Genomic DNA, 7,999 nt, shown 5'->3' with positions numbered 1-7,999 from the left:
GGTGTAATTATTTATATAATCTTCTCATCTAAGACGGCATATCGCGCATTGGATCAATGGCTGCGTTAGCGGGGCATCTAACATTGACTCACTGAAAGAAACCTACAACAAAATCTTCAAGTCCTGTAGGAATTCATACACAAGGCGAATGCACATTGGCCATGACCTTGTTTCGCATCCTAAGAGCTCCCGCAGCTTCTGGCGTCTGACCCAGTCAGTGCAAAACAATTTTTGTCAACCTTTGCTGCTACCGCTTAGGTATCCGGACGGATCGCTCACAGTCCACAGGAGAAAGCCGATCTCCTGGCAAAACTCTTTGTAGATAACTCCGTGATTGATGATTGTTGTGCGCCACCAACAATACCTTCATGTGGCCACACGATACCTGACATCAAAATTAGGCAACGTAATGTGCATGCAGAACTGCAATCACTTCATGTACGGAAAGCTAGCGGACCCGATGGAATACCAGCCATAGTGCTGAAGAACTGTGCAGCGGAGCTGTCTCCTGTGTTAACGCGACTGCTCCAACTCTCTCTCGTCAGGATGTGTGCCGGAGACTTGGAGAAGAGCTAATGTGCAAGCGGTTCCCAAAACAGGGATCGATCTGACCCGGCAAATTATCGGAAAATTACTATCACATCTACTATTTAGGCTAATATATACTTCTATCATAGGCCAATAGCTATCACTTCAGTACTTTGTCAGGTGATGGAACGGATACTAAACTACTAAACAACCATCTGATCCATTACCTATAAGGTCACTGTCTAATTAATGATCGTCAGTACGGGTTCCGACCAAAACGGTCCAAAGGTGATCTTCTAGTATGTATATATACATATACATATATATATATAATATGTACGATTATATATATATATATAAGTTAATGATTTGAATATTTAATTGAATATTCACAACAAGTAGGTATGTAATTGTTTGGGATTTATTTATTGCGGAAGTTGGACATAGAAATATATTGTTATGGCTGGGATCCCTCCATATGTTGCCAAGGTATTAAACTATTAGCATTCAGCTTAAATTAAACTCATCCAAATCATAATAGATAGCGCTTGCAGATCAGGATAGAAACAACTATATAACAATAAAGTAAACGTATATCGACATGTACGATTTACACAAAATAGAATAAAGGATATCCGCCACAACCGAGAGTCCAAGCGGAACTGTGTAACCAGGCTGGTCTGGCCGGCCAATGAGCTCCCAGGTCCAGTTCCCACCACGATGACCATCACATGATCAAGTCGAGCCGCAAGGCCACGCCCCTTTCGGAATATATGAGGCCGTGTTAGGAAACACGGCCTCCTGACAGGATAGCGTCCATGCGTACTTCCATTGAAGGTTGCTCGATATCTTTATGAATATAATAAAATTCAGCTGGTTGCGAAGATCCAGCTCATCATTGTAATCAGGAAAAAATTGTGTACACTCTTCATCTGCGATCAGTGAGTACTCGTCGTCTATGAAACACAGGGTAATGTTAAAGTAAAACTCATTTATCTAGATGTTGCCTATCTATTTCATACATCTCGCTTTCGAGGCCCTCACACATAAGTTGCCATATATTCATTAGCTAAAACTTTTGCAACAAGAAAGATTCAATACATTTCTGTCATTAAGAGCCTTCACACCCTTCATAGTTAGCATCCAATATTCTCAACAGACTCATACATCCAGGGCAGGGCAAACATCCCGCAGGCTGTCGTCGATAGGATCGTGCTGCAGTCTATCCTTCTGCATGCTAAGCATAGTCTTAGCACAATGGGTATGAAACAAACAAATATCTGAACTAATCACCCTGGGCAGGAACCGCCCGGGGAGTGCACCCTCACGACTAGCCAGAGAAGAGAACTTGCACAAAACCCTACCACCAGTAAAAAGTCATAGCTTTGCGTGTGTACATTAGTACCTATAAAAGCGTGTTTCAACCCAACTTAACAAAAAAAATACAGTTAATGTCTTCTAAACAAACATATGTTACGTAACTATACTCGTCAACGGCCAACTCATGGCATGACCACCGTTCCAGGACCGATGAGCACGCCTGCTCGTTCGTGAATCTCGGCCATTAGCACCATGCGCCGCACGTACACTGACAGGTGAACGCGCCTGCGCGCTCGTGACGCTTGGCCACTAGTACCAAATCCGGCAGGATACTGCTGACCTGAGATGAGTCAGCCTGCAGTACCAGTTGCGCGCAGATGTATCGCACCTGAAGCACTACGAGAGGCAAGGAAGCCTGCTGAAGATGATCGGAACCTGAAGCACCACGTCTGGCGGGCTAGAGACTGCTACCGGATATGGTCAGCCCGCAGCACCAGTGGTGAGTAGACTGGCGGTTTGAACACTAAGCTTCAAGTTTGGCAGGCTGGACACGCGCTGACCGAAGATGGTCAGCCCATAGCACCAGTGGTGAGCAGACTGGCGGTCTGAACACGAAACTTCATGCTCGGCAGTTGGAGAGCCTGCTGACCGAAGATACCAGTGGTGAGCAGACTTGGATTGGTTGGATCTCACCGTAGTATAGATAGATCGTATCGTATCAATGATACGATCGGTCACACCAGCATCGTGGTTCGTGACAGCACTGCCGGAACGCCCTTTCGAAGACTGGCGAATGCCGTAGAGACCCGATGCTACACCATAGTCACAATCACTACCCGTGATCGCGGCAGCATCCCGCGTGGAGGTGAACAGTTTATTCCTCCAACGATGTTAATCGATTTCTGGAACGAGATTGTTACTATTAATTAATAATCCAAAGCAGAGTACCTAAATAAAGAAATTATCGCAAAGTAAATACAAGCCAACTTGTGAAATTACTAAGAAACTTATAAAGTATGACATGCCGTTAAGACAGAGTCTATCCCTTTTAAACACAATGTAACGTCCTCACTAGATCTTTGACATCGTACCACACATTTTCTGCTCTCACTAAATTATAATACTTTAGTAGGGTAGTCAAATAAATCGTAACTGCTTTAATTTAATTTGCATAACCAATGGCCCTATTTCAGGAAGGTGAGCGTATCAGAACACATAAGATTGTGATTCCACTTCTGATTTTAGGAATCAGGATAGAAATAGGTTTTTAAAAAGATAAATCAAAACAACTATACAACAATAAAGTAAACTTATATCAACATGTACAATTTACACACAAAAACAGAACAAAGGAATCAAAACTGAGCAACTGAAATATTATTTATGAGATATCCGCCACAACCGATAGTCCAAGCAGAAGTGTATAGCGCCAGTCTGGCCGGCCGATGAGCTCAGCAGGGCCCCACGATCGAGCCACTAGGTCACGCCTCTTTGGAAGATATTCCTAACAAAAATTATTTAAGGTTTTAATGTAAATAATTCTTTTATTCATAAATATTATTCCATATCTCGTAATTACGGAAAATAAACATTTTTTGTATAAAAGTATTTTTTTGCGTCATTATTTCGGCTTCCTCGGATCAACGATGAGTTTCTTTTCTTTTATATTAATTATACCAACCAATTATGAACTTGGGTTCAATTTTGCATAAATAAGAAAGATGAATTAGATACGAAGTCAAATGAAATATTTTATGAAAGACATTTAGGACGACATACAAGAAACAGAATTTGGCAAGACCGTCAACACCTACTTGTTATTCTGACTTATAATTTTTTTTTAAATCTTATTTTATTTTTACTTAAACCTTCATTTACAAATTACTGTTTATTGAGGTTTTATACAAAATATAGTTTTGTAAATAAACCGGCAACGCACTTCAAGCCCTCGGATGTTGCAGATGTCCACGGGCGGTGTTAGTCACTTCCATCAGGTGAGCCTACTGCTAGTTTGCCCCCATTTTCATAAAAAATAGTTGTAATAAATAAAGTATGAATAATTATTGAGTATAACTATTGAGAAATAAAAAATATATTTCTAATCAATCTAAGTAATTTAAAGTGTATAATTTTATATGTATAGTGTATTTATTTTACGAGCAAACTAATATGTAAGAAAAAAATCGAAACTAAGCGCAGAACACGATGAAAGGATAGAATGATATAATATGCGACTTTGCGATTAATAATTGTAAAATTTAAACGACAGATGCTTTAAAAATACTGAAACTAATTATAGACAACAATATTTCACGTGCGAGATATGAAGTAAGTTCGCTTGGAATAATATTTTGAAATGAGTTTTATTATTAAATTAATAATTACTGGAATAGATTAATTATAGATAAATTTGAATTTACTATTATGTATTTTATTGTATCAATAATTCCTTATAGATAATAAGTGTTCAGATATCGTATTTAAATAACGAGGCAATATAAATATAATCATTTAGTAAAAAATAAAATAGTAATTTATTTAAATTATAATTATAAAAAATGAATTTATAAAATAGTCATTTGAATAATGATTACATTATATACCTACTTCCTATCTTTTATTATACGTCTATACAAGGTTATTAATTATTATAAGGTTATTAGTTATAGTAAAATAATAAAACTTGAAGTAACTCACACCTCTAAGAGTGTACTTATTTATGTTTCAGTTCGATATTTAAATTAATAAAACTTATTGCTATTGATTCATTTGATGTATTTAAGTGACTCAATTTACAAGTACAAGATGTAGGTACTAAAGTTTACTCAAAGCAAGGTTGAGTTTGAAATATACTGTTCTTTGTTATTGCAAGATTGGAATTATCTACCTATTTGTAAAAGCATTTCTATGGAGAGTTGGTGTCAGGTAGGCGGTCAGCCATAAAAGCCTATCAAATCCTTTCCTTGAACACTGCACTGACAGTCTGACTCCAAATAAATGGGATAAGGACAACGAGAAACGATCATTTAAAGTGAAGTAATTGTCAGTATTGCTGAGCCACGTACGACTCTATTTTTTTTTAAAGATAAACCTTTAAAATTTTATTAAACTCTAGCTGACCCGGTAAACGTTGTTCTGCCATATAAATTATATCTACTGAATATTTTGGTTTTAAAATATAAAGTATCAAATTTATTGTGTGTGGGGATGGGATCTATGACAGAAAAAGGAAAGGAGCGCTGTAAACGATAACCGCCGATAAAAACAAAAAAAAACACCAACCATTCATTTTCTCAAATCCATGTATTTGATTAATGTAATGGACATATGTCTTTGTGATCACAAATACACTTCCTTCCAAGACCTGGGCCATTGAAGATAGTGATGGTAGAGTGGTCAATGAGCTAAACCATATAACTGACGTTTGGAAGCGATACTGCCAGTCCTTGTTCCAGAACAACCAGTCGAAAAACTTTCCTGATACAGAGCCCGAAAATGAAAACCAAGAGCCAGACATTCTTCGATCGGAAGTAAAAGCCGGCATTATGTATCTAAAGAAGGGAAAAGCCACAGGAAGAGATGCTATACCGATCGAAACTATAAGAGCCTTAGGCGGCATAGGTGTCAATATCTTCCACAACATATGCAACAAGATATGGCATTCAGGAACATGGCCTACAGAATGGTCTCACACGGTTTTCATTCCTTTGCACAAGAAGGGTTCAACTAAGAAGTGCAGCAACTACCGCCTTATAGCCCTCATAACTCATGCTAGTAAAATTTTACTACACATACTCAATGAACGACTGAAGAACTTTCTGTCCAAGGAAATTGCACCAGAACAAGCCGGTTTTGTAAAAGGAACAGATCCTCACGTGAACAGATCCTCATTCTTCGCCAGATAATAGAGAAGGCACGAGAGTTTAACAAGCCTACCTATATTTGCTTTGTTGACTTCTCAAAGGCATTTGACTCAGTAAAATGGCCCAGACTATGGAGGGTGTTACTGGACATGGTTCACCGAAACACTTAGTTCATCTTCTTAGACGTCTTTACGAAGATGGGACAGCATCCGTTCGGACGGATGATGTTTTATCTGAAGACTTTCATCCCAGCGCTGGAGTTCGCCAAGGATGCATAATATCACCGCTCTTGTTCAATGCTTACACAGAACTGGTAATGCGTATTGCGCTTGAGGACTGGAGTGACGGTGTTGCAGTTGGTGGGCGCAAGATTACGAATTTGCGCTATGCCGACGACACGACCCTGTTTGCGTTTGACGCGGTTCATATGGAAGAATTGCTTCTTAAAATGGAGCGCGTATGCCAAGAATTCGGATTAAAGCTTAACCGCAGTAAAACGAAGATGATGATTGTAGACCGGGCGAAAAACAACTCGCCCGAGATCACTCAGATTGCGAACTGTGAGGTCGTCCAATCCTATATATATCTGGGAGCTTTACTATCGAATAATGGCGGATGCGTAGATGAGGTCAAGCGACGTATGGCAATTACGAGAACTGCAATGGAGAGGCTGAAGAAAATATGGAGGAATAGAAACATTACCAAAGCAACCAAGATCCGGCTCGTACAAACGCTTGTTTTCCCCATATTTCTATACGCTGCGGAGACGTGGACTTTGCGGCAGGTCGAAAAAAGGAAGATCGATGCTCTGGAGATGTGGTGCTGGAGACGAATACTAAGAGTTTCGTGGACCGAATTTCGCACCAATATCTCCATTCTACAAGAACTCGGCATCAAACAGCGTCATTCGGGGCTGGTTCGAAAGCGCATACTAACATTTTTTGGACACGTCTCCCGGCAAGGAAATGACTCCATTAAGCGCCTTGTTATTCAATGCAATTTGGATGGCATCAGACAACGTGGAAGGACGCCCATGCGATGGACCGACCAAATAAAAACAACTGTTGGCGGTCCTTTGCATGAATGCACGAGGCTTACCACTGACAGGGACATATGGCGCAGACTCATGAGGCGAATAACATCTGCGCCGAATAATTTATAATACTTCATGGCGACCACGACCGCTCTGACAAGAGTGACACTTCATCAGTATCAGGAAAGTTTTTCGACTGGTTGTCCTGGAACAAGGACTGGCAGCATCTCTTCCAAACGTCAGTTATATGGTTTAGCTCATTGACCAATCTACCATCACTATCTTCAACAGCCCAGGTCTTGGAAGGAAGTGTCTTTATGATGGATCGAATTTTATGATAGAGATCTCTGGACTCATGTCTATTTGCATGAGCATCGATTTCCTCACATATTTTGCAGAGATAGGCATTATAATCCTTCCTGTAACCTGCCTGAATTTGTGCTGACAGTTTGTTTAAGTCGCCAATGCCTGCACCTGTTGACTTTAGTGTGCGTCTCCGTTCGACTAGTTCTAAGGTATTATCTGACATCCAGTGTTGTCGCTTGCATGTTGCAGCTGATGATCCCGAGACTGAAGCAGACTCTATTATAAGTTTTTTGGTTCGGTCTCACAACCTCTCAGGCGTCTCCTCTGTAAAGTCTTTGAGGTTGATTTATTTTAAGGTGTCCTGAACTTCAATTCTTCTCTGTTTTTGGTGATTTCGAGCCGCTTTTAACTTTAATTTAAACTTTGAAATTAGAAGTTGGTGGTCAGATCCACAATCTGCCCCGGGTAATGTATGGGCATTTCTAATTGATGTTTTCCATCGCGATCTAATTAGGATATAATCTATTTGATTGCGATATTAACCATCTGGTGATGTCCAAGTGTATAGCCTGCGAGGATGGTGCTGGAAAAGGCTATTGGCTATCACCAGGTCATTTTCATTTGCAAACTGTATGAGACGTTCTCCTCTTTCGTTGCGTGTTCCAAGTCCAAATTTGCCCACACAATGTCCAGGCTGGTGAAAATTTTCTCCAATTTTGGCATTAAAGTCGCCGAGTATTATTAGAGTTTCTCTATTAGGTACTTTAGCGATGGAAGTTTCTACTCCTCCTCTTCACTTGCAGTGCTGGGGGCATATATCTGCATGATGTTCAGATTCACTGGTGATGCTTTAAATTTGACGCTTAATATTCTGTCATTCACTGCTTCAAAGCCAATTACACAGTTCCTCTTCTAGATAGGTACTAATAGAGCTACTCCATTCTGGCTG

Source organism: Nymphalis io, chromosome 9, assembly GCF_905147045.1.
Source record: "Nymphalis io chromosome 9, ilAglIoxx1.1, whole genome shotgun sequence".
NCBI classification, from domain to species: Eukaryota; Metazoa; Arthropoda; class Insecta; order Lepidoptera; family Nymphalidae; genus Nymphalis; species Nymphalis io.
This window is presented reverse-complemented; position numbering follows the sequence as displayed.